The 16,133-nt window shown below is 44.9% G+C and overlaps 2 non-coding genes across 2 annotated transcripts; one reads left to right on the top strand and one right to left on the bottom strand.

Moving 5' to 3' along the window:
- Positions 1 to 398: 398 nt before the first annotated feature.
- LOC125579642 lies at positions 399 to 504 on the bottom strand. The gene has a single exon (XR_007317702.1). It is a non-coding gene; the product is annotated as a small nucleolar RNA R71 (small nucleolar RNA).
- Positions 505 to 14,669: 14,165 nt separating this feature from the next.
- On the top strand, positions 14,670 to 14,776 carry LOC125579639. The gene has a single exon (XR_007317699.1). It is a non-coding gene; the product is annotated as a small nucleolar RNA R71 (small nucleolar RNA).
- Positions 14,777 to 16,133: the final 1,357 nt, after the last annotated feature.

Below are 16,133 nucleotides of genomic sequence, written 5' to 3'. Positions count from 1 at the left end.
TGCTCAACCTGTAGATGAGGACGCTCGATCGAAACCACTGGCCGACTACAATCGCCCAGATGAGTACTATTCCAACAGATCAGCGATTCGACTTCCGGAGATCCAGAAGCAGAATTTCGAGCTGAAGCCTCAATACTACACTCTCGTGTCGCAGATACCCTACTCTGGGTTACCGCACGAGCATCCTATGGACCATTTGGAACGGTTCGAGGATCTAATCGCTGCCATTCGGATGGAAGGAGTCCCCGAAGATTACCTGCTGTGCAAGCTCTTCAGATACACGCTGAATGGAGAAGCGATGCACTGGCTTAGGCAGCAACCCACAGGATCTTTAACATCCTGGAGCGACATCAAGAATGCTTTCTTACGAAACTTCTTCGATGAGGCGCGCGCTGAAGAACTTCGGAACAAAATTTCCACATTCTCGCAGAAGGCTGGAGAGTCCTTCAAAGATGCGTGGATTAGATTTAGGTTTTTCCAGCGAGACTGTCCACACCACGGATTTAATGAAGTGCAGCTGCTAAGCACTTTCTTCCGAGGTCTCGCCTTACAGTATCAAATGGCTCTTGATACGGCGAGTGAAGGAAACTTCACTACTCGGAATCCGTTGGAAGCTGTGAGACTTATCGAAAACCTTGCTAACAGCAGCAGCACCAAAAACACTGACTCTGAACGGAAGAAGTCTGTAGCCTCTATCGGGAAGGAACAGATGGACGAAGTAAGAGCTAAGTTAGATGTGGTGCACGAGCTTCTTAGGAAGCAAGTCTGTTCAGCTGAAGGAGAAGTAGCAGATACAGAAGGAGAAGAAGATGTGAACTACATCGGAGGTACCGGATTCCAGAAATTTGGAAACCAGGGCGGAAACAGAAACTTCTTTGGAAATGGCCAAAGAAGTAACCAAAGTTCACAATTTCAAAAACCCTTCAACAACAGCAAGAGCTACTCGAACTCTTACTATCAAAATCCACCACCCCAGACTCAGGAAAGTAAGATCGAAGAAATGCTTGATCGAGTACTGTTGGGACAACAACAAATCACCGTGGATTTCAACGGTAAGATAGACTCTGCCTACAACAATCTGAACACCAAAATCGAGACCTTAGGGACTCAGGTGAGAAAACTTGAAACCCAAGTAATTCAGACGGGCGAGACTATTAAGAGGCAAGAAGCTTTTGCTACAGAAGCAGGAGCCGACAAAGGGAAACACCACGTAAATGCCATAACAGATGATGAATTCTGGCAAGTGGTGAGAAATGAAAACCTTGAGGAAGGGGATTTCGAAGTCGAAAACTCTATGAGTCTCGGCGGATCCCAATGGTGTCGACCGATGTCGATGAACTCGCATCGATCGACAGACCATGATGAAGATCGATGGACGGATTACTCCAGACATCGATCGACGTCGTCTGCCGATTCGACTGAATGCAATGCGGTTCGAATTCTAACTCATGAAGAATTCGCAGCTAAGCATCCTCACCCACCCTCCCCTTTCTATGAAAAAATCGATCGATCGGTTAACTCAACCATCGATCGACAGAGTGAGTCCGACATCGATCGTCACAACACACCTCCCATCGATCGACAGGCACCTCTGACATACCGAGTGCGGTTACCCTCAATCGATAATGATTACATCAATGCACTCAGACCACCACCTAAACCATTAGCAAACCCACCCGAACCAACACCCAACCCTTTAAATAGTTCAACAGAACCTGTTCAAGAGGAACAAGAATCTGAAGGGAGAAGGTTAAGGAAAAGGAAGGAGAAGATTCCTAAAAACCTTAAGAGGGAAGCTAACGATAAGGAGATGGATGGTTTCACTAAACGAGTCCTCAGAATCCCAATCGAAAAACCTTTTGATGAAGCTTACTTCACACACCGGTTGTGGATGTTCTTCAGAGAAACAAAGGTAACTGAGGAGGACATTAGGAGAATGTTTCATCAAGTCAGAGGAAAGATGAAACACAGGATCACATTGACGAAGAAGAGTGATCCTGGGAAGTTTGCAATACCATGCATAGTCAAGGGTGTTGAATTTCCCCATTCAATGTGTGACACAGGAGCATCGGTTAGTATCCTCCCTCGGATCATGGCGGACCAGCTTGGTTTGACCATCGAACCCTCAACAGAATCCTTCACCTTCGTGGATCTTTCAGAGAAACGATCCGGAGGCATCATAAGAGATCTGGAGGTACTGATTGGTAATGCCCTTGTCCCTGTAGATTTTCATGTCTTAGACATCGAGCTTAACTGGAACTCTTCACTTCTGCTTGGAAGATCCTTCCTAGCTACAGTAGGAGCTGTATGTGACATGAACAAAAATAAATTGTGTCTAACGCTCATAGACCCAAACATCCACTACGATCCCATCCGACCTAAGACAAAGGTAATTAATTCTGTGGATTATGGGAAAGAACTAGGCTTTATTGGCGCATGCCATTGTGGAGCAGAGTATGAATCGGAGTACGAAACAGAGTATTCGGAATCGATCGACACCCCAATCTTTCCATCGATCGATTCCAATGTGTCAACGGTGACCGATGACCACAACAATACGTCACTCGACGTAATGCACCCACTTGACCATTTCGCTTCACCTAATCATTGCTACCAACATTTTGCCTTCCAACCTCCAACCAGGAGAGGACATGATGATTATTCCATAGGCAGTTGGGCAGACAGTGGTTTCCATGAAAGTTTTGCAGTTGACACTGTAATTACTTCACCTCATGAGGAACATACCGAGGAATACGATGAGGATTACTGGAAAGAACGTGCAATAGAAATGTCTTTGCAGGATGAAAGACTTGAAACACACAATTTCACCAACACGTTTCCAACATCGTTCGAAGCTGTGAAATCCACATCGGTCGATACACACCCTCGTCCAGCAAAACAACCGCCCACATCGATCGACACACCAAAAGGAACATCGATCGATATTCTCGCCGCAGCGAAAACTCAGGAGCAGGAGAATATTCCCTCCCTAACTAGGTTTACAGATACCTATATAAATCGTTTTGCACAACAGAAACCACCTATACACATTAGAGCAAACACACAAGCAAATAAGATGAACACTCTTCCTTCTACATCAACAGAAAAATCCATGAAGAGCAATCATCTCAAGAACACAAATTCTGCAGAAATTACTCTGCCATCGATCGATGTAATTGTATCTACGTCGATCGATACTACTCTAAACCCTAATCTCTCTATTTCTAAAAAGAATAATTATGCAAACATTGATTACGGTTTTCTAACACCTGATGAATTTGGTATTTTCAGGGATCCAGATGGCAACGCACGTGCAATGGATGGAAGGATTTTACAAGTGTCCAGAGAGGACATAGCAGACATCCTTCAAGTAACCAATGGACCCGACAACCTGTTCTCACAGCAACGTGGTACTCCAGACGTCATTCTAACAGATCCTAACAACCACGCAGGAGTCACCACAACAGAAACCAACCCAGATCTATCACGCCAACCAAAAGGGCAAGCATCGATCGACGGTATCATGGAGACATCGATCGACAGGGTAACACCAATGTCGATCGATATGGATGATCCGACGTCGATCGACAGACGCTATGAATGTGGGAGGCGCGCTTTCGACATGTATGGAGCCAGAAAGTTCACTTGGGAACAAATGGACGAATATGGAGTCTATAGAGATGAGCGTGGACACGCACGAAGCGCAGCTGGTGAGATGATACCTGTCACAAAGGACAACATCAGGAAAATACTGGAAAGAGCATCTCTTTTTGAAGAGAGCCACATCTGTCTTCCAGAACATGCCACTTCCTTCACACTCACAAGTCTGGCACCAGAACTCTACACCAAAGAAGAAATCGATGAAATGGTGTTTGGTATTTGTGGAGCTCAGGAGAAACTAAGAGAGGAGCTCAAAATACTGGTAGATGAAACACACCAGCCTTTGCATAGAGGCTACAATGAGCTTTTCAGATGTATGGCAGAAATGAGGACAGAAATTGAAAGTTTACGTCAGCAACTTGAGAAGGAAGCTACGACCTCAGCATCGATCGACGCACCACGTGCAACATCGATCGACGTCAGTCTTCCTACAGCTAAGATCCTTGCTGAACCACGATGTTCAACACAACACATGGATGAATGGGAAGTCTCATACATCGACACGAGGATAAACGACGTTTACTGCCCTCTCAACAACAACGTGGACTGGCTAAGCACTAAAATCGAGCTACTACAGCAAGATCTGGACACCATTCGCAAGAAGGACCAACATCCAGCCACATCGATCGACATGTGCACCTTCACATCGCTCGACGCCAAAGTCTCAGTAATGAATGAGCGGCTGAGGACTTACAAGGATATGCATGACCGTTTTATATCACCAGTCATGATAGATTTAAACAAATTTTCTAGTCAATTACTTGATGCCCAAAAGGATATTGAGAACATTACTAATCAAAGTTTTTTGCAGGTAAAATCAGCATTCGATCGACAGGCTAAGAGGACCCTGGATCGATGGTAAGAAACCTGTGGAGTTACTTCCTTACACAGAAGCAGAGGTTGACAAGATCACATCCAAGATCTAGACACCATGGAGGAACGACTTGACAAACGCTGCGATGACATCTACTTTCCATTCGACAACAAAATCAGTGGACTAGACAACCACGCAGAATGGCTACAAAAAGAAGTCAAAGCCATTCAGAGGCAACTCGCAGCTCAACATCAGATATCAGCATCGATCGACAGGACAAAAGCAAAATCGATCGACAGCAACTCACCGAGATCGACCAACAAACACGTAATCGCATCGATCGACGCCGAGTCTATACCAATCGGCGAGCAGCTGATACACAAGACAGTAGAGTCAATGCAAAAGGAACTAACAGATCTTTCAGCATACGCCTATGACAACATAGGCTGGCACCAGGTCAGCATTGACAACATTCAAGCAAGGCTACAGAACATCTCCAATGTACTTGGGAAGATGGATGACAAATGGACAAGAAATGATGAGGCCACAAGAAGTTTCATTGCATCTTGGTCCAGAATGCGCAGAGATGACGTGGATGCTTGCTTTCCAACAAGCAGCTGCTTCTCCACCTGATACCACTCAAATTACCCTAAGGAGTGTTACTCTCATCAAAAGAGGTTCAGATGTAGTACTTAGGGATCGAATCCACAAGGAGCTAGGGAACAATTAAATCTAGTGCTTATTAATTCTAAAGGTTGTAGTGTTTTAAATAAAATAGCAATAGTAACTAGCGAGTAAATGATAAATGTAACTTAGGTTGGAAATGATATTAGATGCATGGCCACTATTCAGGTGTTGGAGATTATAATTCCTATAGATGCCTAACTGTTGCATGCATGATATATTAGAGCTCATTCGCTTAACTCGGTGATCAGCTGTCGCATGTACCACTGGTTAACAGACTAGATCTTGTGTCTCACCGGTTAGATGCAGACACAAGAGAGTGTCGATCGATAGTCTATTAAGACGTCGACCGATACACGTTTACTAACATCGATCGATTGTCAGTTGAGGACATCGATCGATGGGTTCTAGCCAGGCCTATGCGCGAGTATGAAAATGCTCTACTAAGATTCTAAATTGGCGGTTAGCCCTCTCTAGCAATCCTAGTATGATAGATAGATGTCAGGATGGGATAACAAGGGTGCTTGAATATGCAATCCTATGATCATATCCTTGTTAGCTAGGCTAAAATAAGCAATAAGTACAAATCTATCATGAATATCACAACAAGGCAGATCTATAGTTTGGGGCTAATCCCACAAACCTATCTGAACCCTGGATCTAACAGTTGAACTACTCAGACATAGCAAAGCAATTCATATCAATGGATAAATAGAAACTCATAGAATAGATGATAAAGAAATGAAACAAGAAGTTCCAATCACAAGTGGTCTTCTCTCCCATATGAAACTTGTAACAAAACTAGGTCTAGAAAAGAAAAAGCTCTCTCTGCCGTCAAACACTTAGGCAGTATATATTCTACTAGGTTAAAAATTCGTCAGGGCATTTTGGTAATTTGGCTTGGCCTTGGTTTTTAAGTCTGCTGAATCCAAAATGTCGCGTCTGGTGTCTCGACATCGATCGACGGTATATGTGTAAATCGATCGATATTGATCTTCATCTGTCGAGGCATTTCCTGATATCGATCGTCAGCACTGATGCGTATCGATCGATTATTCTTCCTCTCGTCGACCTCTAAGTGGTCAGCTCGGGTGAAATGTCCTTTATGCTCCAAAGTGCTCCAAAGTCATAGCTTTACTCCGAAATGCACCTGAACCTGAAAACATACATAGAAGAGTAGAAAACATAGATATATATATAGTAAAATAGTAATATACCATGGATAAAATTGGGTCAAATCAAGGGTATATCAACTCCCCGAGACTTACCCTTTTGCTTATCCTCAAGCAAAACATACAGGCAGTCTCTCTGAAAGAGGTTTGAAAATATTTGGGAACTTAAGATTTTTTAAAAAACATAGAAATCTTTCCTCAACAATTTTGCAACCACATTTAAACAGTCCTAATCACAAAAGCACACTATGCAAAATCCTAGCTTAGCAACCATTTCTAACATAACACAACTCATCATTTCACGTCTGACATCCCCTCTACTGATTTCATTTCTTACATAAATATAAAGTGAATGCTTTACCTTGGGAGTATCGATCACAGGATGCAAGGATTTCAGATAGGTTTCTGGAGCTGCAGGTAAAGGTTAGTTCCTAGTTTCTCTCTCTCTAAATTTCTCTCTTGAGTCAAAGTCTGCTTCCATTGCAGGATCAGTGACCAAGTTTGGACAGGCTTCCATGAATCAAAACTTAATGGTGGTTGCCACCAAGTTCTGTTCACTTCTTTTTGACATATATCCAAGAGTTCTTTGCGAAAGTGAGCCTTGAAGATTGCCGCCTCCAAGTCCCGTTTCTAACTCTTTTATTTGAGTCTTTATGAATCAAGCCTTAATGGTTTTAGCCACCAAGTCCTGTTCAGACTCATCCTAATTAAACAATAGATCTTTCTTATAGATATATATATATATATATATATATATTTTTTAAATAGAACTAATCTAGGGTCGAAATCTAGAGAGAGAAAATGTGATAAAGAATCTAAAACCAGGCGTTACCTTCCAGACCTATCTGAAGAATCCGATCCCATGTATACCAAGCCCCAAGACAAGCGGTTATGTCAGGTTTAGTGTTGGAAATCAGCTTTGGTTACTTCATACGGTTCAAGGCATGTGTGTAGTTGATAGGTTGATCTGCTTTAGCATCTTTAGTGCTATCTGCAATCAGTAAATCTAAAATGGTGCTAAAGATTGGTTAGATATTCATGTTTAAACCAGTATAAGATTATAATCCCTATTTTCGATAGCTAAGCATAATTTATTTGAAATTCCTTTTTACGTAAGAATAAAATAAATTATATCAGTAAATCTCCCCCAGACTTAAATTACACTGTCCCAGTGTAACTCAGCCGGAGTTATGATGAAAAGTGTATGATGTACGAAATGTAACAAGTAGATAGGATACATCTGACCGTGTTAGATATCGATCAATGGATAAGTGTTACATCGATCGTCGTGTGGTTGCCTATGTCGAACGATGTCGACGTCTCGTCGTCGGTCGATATAAAAGTTTTCCTACTTGGGTCTCCTAAATCTGAAAGAAATAAAACGAAAGAAATTAAATGCTAGCTAATAAAACCAAAGTAAAATACCTAATAATGGGTTGCCTCCCACTCAGCGCTTGGTTATAGTCATTTAGCTTGACTGTGGAAGTGATTTGCTATTGGGTGGAGAAGCAGCTGCTTGTTGGAAAGCAAGCATTGTGGGAACCGAAATTCGCACTGTCAATTTCCGTTTAAATAAGGAAACTAGGAAAACCCTAATTTCCCAGAGGTCCCGGATCTCTGCGAGAGCCAACGACAAGTGATCGAATATATGCGGAAATCATGAAAAGATAACAAACGAGTTTAGAGAAAACAGTAGATCTTATTTCGAGTCCGCGTAAGAGCGTTGCGATCATTACAAGAGAATACAAAGGCTTTGGCCGCAGGGGCCGTCAGCGAGTTACCTAGTTCTAGCAACATAAAACCCTAATCCTAGTTGAGTTGCAGCTCGATAACAAAGGACGAAAAAGATATCTAAAAGGCTTAGATTGATTTCGGACTGAACCTTGTTAAAGGCTGCCTACGTACCCCTTTCGAGGATCAAGCCGAACGTAGTTCAATTGATAGAGCTGGACAAGAGATCGAACTGCCAGGGCGAGTTCGTCTGGTAATTGAGTGCAAGTCATAGAAACCGAACTTGTCGAGAATAAGCCTAAAGTTTCTAAGTGCAGAGAATTCCGAATCTAAAAAGCTCACCCTCTTGCTCCTCGCCTAGGACTCCTTATATACTAGCTCCAAGGTCGGTTTACGCTTTTACTCTTCTGCCCTTAAGCCGCCATAGCATAAAAATAGAGATATTCCATTTTTCCCGATCTTCACAATTATCTTCAAAACTTCCGTATTTATCCGCGGAAACTTGACATTTATCCTTCCTTGTGGACCAAGCGTAAACCAGGCTGTGGTTTACGGGCTTTTGATTAGGAAAATCGTAGGAAGGGCCTCGAGTCGTGTTTTAGGTCCCTTTGGGCCGTCTTCCGACTCGACACGTTTACTACGAGTTTTCCAAGGTTTCTAATCCGCGAAGTTTGATCGATGAATTAGAATGGCGGGAAACATGGACTGAGCTTGCTACGGTCTTCGGGAGATAGCATTCGAAGGTTTTGACAAGAATGCAAGAACTGGTGTCGTATTGACGTTCGGAAAGGTTCAATCGCTACACAGCGACCGAACTTTGGCTCGAGCCTGGTCGCTTCGTAGCGACCAAACTTTGGCTCGAGCTCGGTCGCTACGTAGCGACCGAGCGGGACGATCGCTCGGTCGCCACGTAGCGACCGAGGTTTGGCTCGAGCTCGGTCGCTACGTAGCGACCGAGCGGGACGATCGCTTAGCGACCGAGCTTTGGCTCGAGCTCGGTCGCTACGTAGCGACCGAGCGGGACGATCGCTCGGTCGCTACGTAGCGACCGAGCTTTGGCTCGAGCTCGGTCGCTACGTAGCGACCGAGTGGGACAATCGCTCGGTCGCTACGTAGCGACCGAGCTTTGGCTCGAGCTCGGTCGCTATGTAGCGACCGAGCGGGACGATCGCTCGGTCGCTACGTAGCGACCGAGCTTTGGCTCGAGCTCGGTCGCTACGTAGCGACCGAGCTTGGCTGAGCTCGGTCGCTACGTAGCGACCGAGCGGGACGATCGCTCGGTCGCTACGTAGCGACCGAGCGGGACGATCGCTCGGTCGCTACGTAGCGACCGAGCTTTGGCTCGAGCTCGGTCGCTACGTAGCGACCGAGCGGGACGATCGCTCGGTCGCTACGTAGCGACCGAGCTTTGGCTCGAGCTCGGTCGCTATGTAGCGACCGAGCGGGACGATCGCTCGGTCGCTACGTAGCGATCGAGCTTGGCTGAGCTCGGTCGATAAGTAGCGACCGAGCGGGACGATCGCTCGGTCGCTACGTAGCGACCGAGCTTTGGCTCGAGCTCGGTCGCTGCGTAGCGACCGAGCTTTGGCTCGGGCTCGGTCGCTACGTAGCGACCGAGCGGGACGATCGCTCGGTCGCTACGTAGCGACCGAGCTTGGCTCGGGCTCGGTCGCTACGTAGCGACCGAGCTTGGCTCGGGCTCGGTCGCTACGTAGCGACCAAGCGAGACGGATGCTCGGTCGCTACGTAGCGACCGAGCTGTGTGCATGCTTGGTTGCCGCGTATCGATCGAGCTTGGCTTGTCTGCGGTCTGATTTCCATACTCGAGCTTGTCCGCGGCCGATTTGGATACATGTCCGTTGCCTTCGGACAATCGGTATTTAGTGGTTCGATCGAGATTTGGACGATATTTTACTGCAAGGCTGTTCGTAAAGATATCTTTACGAAGATTACTTTTCGTAAAAACGGTTATGCTGATTTTTACGGACTTTCAGACATTGATTCCGTCGTGACCGATTTTGACCCCAACAAGCATCCACGTCATCTCTGCGCATTCTGGACCAAGATGCAATGAAACTTCTTGTGGCCTCATCATTTCTTGTCCATTTGTCATCCATCTTCCCAAGTACATTGGAGATGTTATGTAGCCTTTCTTGAATGTTGTCAATGCTGACATGGTGCCAGCCTATGTTGTCATAGGCGGAAGCTGAAAGATCTGTCAGTTCCTTTTGCATTGACTCCACTGTCTTGTGTATCAGCTGCTCGCCGATTGTTGTAGACTCGGCGTCGATCGATGCGATTATGTGCTCGTTGGTCGATCTCAATGAGTTGCAGTCGATCGATTTTGTCTTTGTCCTGTCGATCGATGCTGATATCTGATGTTGAGCTGCGAGTTGCCTCTGAATGGCTTTGACTTCTTTCTGTAGCCATTCTGCGTGGTTGTCTAGTCCACTGATTTTGTTGTCGAAAGGAAAGTAGATGTCATCGCAGCGTTTGTCAAGTCGTTCCTCCATGTTGTCTAGAGCAGTGTAGATCTTGGATGTGATCTTGTCAACTTCTGCTGCTGTGTAAGGAAGTAACTCCACAGGTTTCCTGCCATCGATCCAGGGTCCTCTTAGCCTGTCGATCGATGTTGATTTTTCCTGCAAAAAACTTTGATTAGTAATGTTCTCAATATCTTTTTGGGCATCAAGTAGTTGACTAGACAATTTGTTTAAATATATCATGACTGGTGATATAAAACGGTCATGCATATCCTCGTAAGTCCTCAGCCTCTCATTCATTGCTGAGACTTTGGCGTCGAGCGATGTGAAGGTGCACATGTCGATCGATGTGGCTGGATGTTGGTCCTTCTTGCGAATGGTGTCCAGGTCTTGCTGTAGTAGCTCAGTTTTGGTGCTTAGCAAGTCCACGTTGTTGTTGAGAGGGCAGTAAACGTCGTTTATCCTTGTGTCGATGTATGAGACTTCCCATTCATCCCTGTGTTGTGTTGAGCATCGCGGTTCTGCAAGGGTTTGAGCTGTAGGAAGACTGACGTCGATCGATTTTGCACATGGTGCGTCGATCGATGCTAAGGTCGTAGCTTCCTTCTCAAATTGTTGACGTAAACTATCAATTTCTGTCCTCATTTCTGCTATACATCTGAAAAGCTCATTGTAGCCTCTATTCAAAGGCTGATGTGTTTCATCTACCAGTGTTTTGAGCTCATCTCCCAGTTTCTCCTAAGCTCCACAAATACCAAACACCATTTCATCGATTTCTTCTTTGGTGTAGAGCTCTGGTGCTAGACTTGTGAGTGTGAAGGAAGTGGCATGTTCTGGAAGACAGATGTGGCTCTCTTCAAAAAGAGATGCTCTTTCCAGTATTTTCCTGATGTTGTCCTTTGTGACAGGTATCATCTCACCAGCTGCGCTTCGTGCGTGTCCACGCTCATCTCTGTAGACTCCATATTCGTCCCTTTGTTCCTAAGTGAACTTTCTGGCTCCATACATGTCGAAAGCGTGCCTCCCACATTCATAGCGTCTGTCGATCGACGTCGGATTATCCATATCGATCGAAGTTGGTGTTCCCTGTCGATCGATGTCTCCATGATACCGTCGATCGATGCTTGCCCTTTTGGTTGGCGTGATAGATCTGGGTTGGTTTCTGTTGTGGTGACTCCTGCGTGGTTGTTGGGATCTGTTAGAATGACGTCTGGAGTGCCACGTTGCTGTGAGAACAGGTTGTCAGGTCCATTGGTTACTTGAAGGATGTCTGCTATGTCCTCTCTGGACACTTGTAAAATCCTTCCATCCATTGCACGTGCGTTGCCATCTGGATCCCTGAAAATACCAAATTCATCAGGTGTTAGAAAACCGTAATCAATGTTTGCATAATTATTCTTTTTAGAAATAGAGAGATTAGGGTTTAGAGTAGTATCGATCGACGTAGATACAGTTACATCGATCGATGGCAGAGTAATTTCTACAGAATTTGTGTTCTTGAGATGATTGCTCTTCATGGATTTTTCTGTTGATGTAGAAGGAAGAGTGTTCATCTTATTTGCTTGTGTGTTTGCTCTAATGTGTGTAGGTGGTTTCTGTTGTGCAAAACGATTTATATAGGTATCTGTAAACCTAGTTAGGGAGGGAATATTCTCCTGCTCCTGAGTTTTCGCTGCGGCGCGAATATCGATCGATGTTCCTTTACTGGTGTCGATCGATGTGAGCGGTTTTTTTGCTGGACGAGGGTGGGGATCGACCGATGTGGATTTCACAGCTTCGAACGATGTTGGAAACGTGTTGGTGAAATTGTGTGTTTCAAGTCTTTCATCCTGCAAAGACATTTCTATTGCACGGTCTTTCCAGTAATCCTCATCGTATTCCTTGGTATGTTCTTCATGAGGTGAAGTAATTACAGTGTCAACTGCAAAACTTTCATGGAAACCACTGTTTGCCCAACTGCCTATGAAATAATCATCATGTCCTCTCCTGATTGGAGGTTGGAAGGCAAAATGTTGGTAGCAATGATTAGGTGAAGCGAAATGGTCAAGTGGGTGCATTACGTCGAGTGACGTATTGTTGTGGTCATCGGTCACCGTTGACACATTGGAATCGATCGATGGAAAGGTTGTGGTGTCGATCGATTCCGAGTACTCTGTTTCGTACTCCGATTCATACTCTGCTCCACAATGGCATGCGCCAATGAAGCCGAGTTCTTTCCCATAATCCACAGAATTAATTACCTTTCTCTTAGGTCGGATGGGATCGTAGTGGATGTTTGGGTCTATGAGCGTTAGACACAATTTGTTTTTGTTCATGTCACATACAGCTCCTACTGTAGCTAGGAAGGATCTTCCAAGCAGAAGTGAAGAGTTCCAGTTAAGCTCGATGTCTAAGACATGAAAATCTACAGGGACAAGGGCATTACCAATCAGCACCTCCAAATCTCTTATGATGCCTCCGGATCGTTTCTCTGAAAGATCCACGAAGGTGAAGGATTCTGTTGAGGGTTCGATGGTCAAACCAAGCTGGTCCGCCATGATCCGAGGGAGGATACTAACCGATGCTCCTGTGTCACACATTGAATGGGGAAATTTAACACCCTTGACTATGCATGGTATTGCAAACTTCCCAGGATCACTCTTCTTCGTCAATGTGATCGTGTGTTTCATCTTTCCTCTGACTTGATGAAACATTCTCCTAATGTCCTCCTCAGTTACCTTTGTTTTTCTGAAGAACATCCACAACCGGTGTGTGAAGTAAGCTTCATCAAAAGGTATTTCGATTGGGATTCTGAGGACTCGTTTAGTGAAACCATCCATCTCCTTATCGTTAGCTTCCCTCTTAAGGTTTTTAGGAATCTTCTCCTTCCTTTTCCTTAACCTTCTCCCTTCAGATTATTGTTCCTCTTGAACAGGTTCTGTTGAACTATTTAAAGGGTTGGGTGTTGGTTTGGGTGGGTTTGCTAATGGTTTAGGTGGTGGTCTGAGTGCATTGATGTAATCATTATCGATTGAGGGTAACCGCACTCGGTATGTCAGAGGTGCATGTCGATCGATGGGAGGTGTGTTGTGACGATCGACGTCGGACTCACTCTGTCGATCGATGGTTGAGTTAACCGATCGATCGATTTTTTCATAGAAAGGGGAGGGTGGGTGAGGATGCTTAGCTGCGAATTCTTCATGAGTTAGAATTCGAACCGCATTGCATTCAGTCGAATCGGCAGACGACGTCGATCGATGTCTGGAGTAATCCGTCCATCGATCTTCATCATGGTCTGTCGATCGATGCGAGTTCATCGACATCGGTCGACACCATTGGGATCCGCCGAGACTCATGGAGCTTTCGACTTCGAAATCCCCTTCCTCAAGGTTTTCATTTCTCACCACTTGCCAGAATTCATCATCTATGATGGCATTTACGTGGTGTTTTCCTTTGTCGGCTCCTGCTTCTCTAGCAAAAGCTTCTTGCCTCTTAATAGTCTCGCCCCTCTGAATTACTTGGGTTTCAAGTTTTCTCACCTGAGTCCCTAAGGTCTCGATTTTGGTGTTCAGATTGTTGTAGGCAGAGTCTATCTTACCGTTGAAATCCACGGTGATTTGTTGTTGTCCCAACAGTACTCGATCAAGCATTTCTTCGATCTTGCTTTCCTGAGTTTGGGGTGGTGGATTTTGATAGTAAGAGTTCGAGTAGCTCTTGCTGTTGTTGAAGGGTTTTTGAAATTGTGAACTTTGGTTATTTCTTTGGCCATTTCCAAAGAAGTTTCTGTGTCCGCCCTGGTTTCCAAATTTTTGAAATCCGATACCTCCGATGTAGTTCACATCTTCTTCTCCTTCGGTATATGCTACTTCTCCTTCAGCTGAACATACTTGCTTCCTAAGAAGTTCGTGCACCACATCTAACTTAGCTCTTACTTCGTCCATCTGTTCCTTCCCGATAGAGGCTACAGACTTCTTCCGTTCAGAGTCAGTGTTTTTGGTGCTGCTGCTGTTAGACAGGTTTTCGATAACTCTCACAGCTTCCAACGGGTTCCGAGTAGTGAAGTTTCCTTCACTCGCCGTATCAAGAGCCATTTGATACTGTAAGGCGAGACCTCGGAAGAAAGTGCTTAGCAGCTGCACTTCATTAAATCCGTGGTGTGGACAGTCTCGCTGGAAAAACCTAAATCTAATCCACGCATCTTTGAAGGACTCTCCAGCCTTCTGCGAGAATGTGGAAATTTTTTTCCGAAGTTTTTCAGCGCGCACCTCATCGAAGAAGTTTCGTAAGAAAGCATTCTTGATGTCGCTCCAGGATGTTAAAGATCATGTGGGTTGCTGCCTAAGCCAGTGCATCGCTTCTCCATTCAGCGTGTATCTGAAGAGCTTGCACAGCAGGTAATCTTCGGGGACTCCTTCCAATCGAATGGCAGCGATTAGATCCTCGAACCGTTTCAAATGGTCCATAGGATGCTCGTGCGGTAACCCAGAGTAGGGTATCTGCGACACGAGAGTGTAGTATTGAGGCTTCAGCTCGAAATTCTGCTTCTGGATCTCCGGAAGTCGAATTGCTGATCTGTTGGAATAGTACTCATCTGGGCGATTGTAGTCGGCTAGTGGTTTCGATCGAGCCTCCTCATCTACAGGTTGAGCAGCTCCTGTAGCATCAGCATCAGGGATTACAGTTCCCTGAGCATCTATTTTCTGACCTGTTGCATTACGCAGATGACCGGCCTGGTCATACAGGTTTCCGTTCTCATCCTGAGTTAGAATAATAATGTTTACCATTTTTGACGACACGTTATCGATCGACGTACACGGTGTAGTATCGATCGTTGTCGGACGACTGGGATCGATCGACGATGACGGTCTGGTGTCGGTCGAAGGTTGGTCGTGCGTATCGATCGACGACGAAGTGGTTGCGTCGAGCGATGTGGAACGTTGACCTCTACGGATGGTGCGATCCAAATGAGCAGGATCGTCTGAGAACAGCAAGTCTTTCTCCTTGTTGCTTCTGGTACCGCTGGGCATGCACCTGAAAAGACAAGAAAAGAAAGATTATTAGAAAAGGGTAAAGAAAAGAATAAGAACTAATAAAACTAAATCTAATGGCGATCAAAGCTCCCCGGCAACGGCGCCAAATTTGATACCACTCAAATTACCCTAAGGAGTGTTACTCTCATCAAAAGAGGTTCAGATGTAGTACTTAGGGATCGAATCCACAAGGAGCTAGGAAACAATTAAATCTAATGTTTATTAATTCTAAAGGTTGTAATGTTTTAAATAAAATAGCAATAGTAACTAGCGAGTAAATGATAAATGTAACTTAGGTTGGAAATAATATTAGATGCAGGGCCACTATTCAGGTGTTGGAGATTATAATTCCTATAGATGCCTAATTGTTGCATGCATGATATATTAGATCTCATTCGCTTAACTCAGTGATCAGCTGTCGCATGTACCATTGGTTAAGAGACTAGATCTTGTGTCTCACCGGTTAGATGCAGACACAAGAGAGTGTCGATCGATAGACTATTAAGACGTCGACTGATACACGTTTGCCAACATCGATCGATTGTCAGTTGAGGACATCGATCGATGGGTTCTAGCCAGG

Source organism: Brassica napus, chromosome A10 (genome assembly GCF_020379485.1).
Source record: "Brassica napus cultivar Da-Ae chromosome A10, Da-Ae, whole genome shotgun sequence".
Taxonomy (NCBI): domain Eukaryota; kingdom Viridiplantae; phylum Streptophyta; class Magnoliopsida; order Brassicales; family Brassicaceae; genus Brassica; species Brassica napus.
Note: the sequence above shows the minus strand (reverse complement) of the source record. Positions and strands in the feature narration are given on the sequence as shown.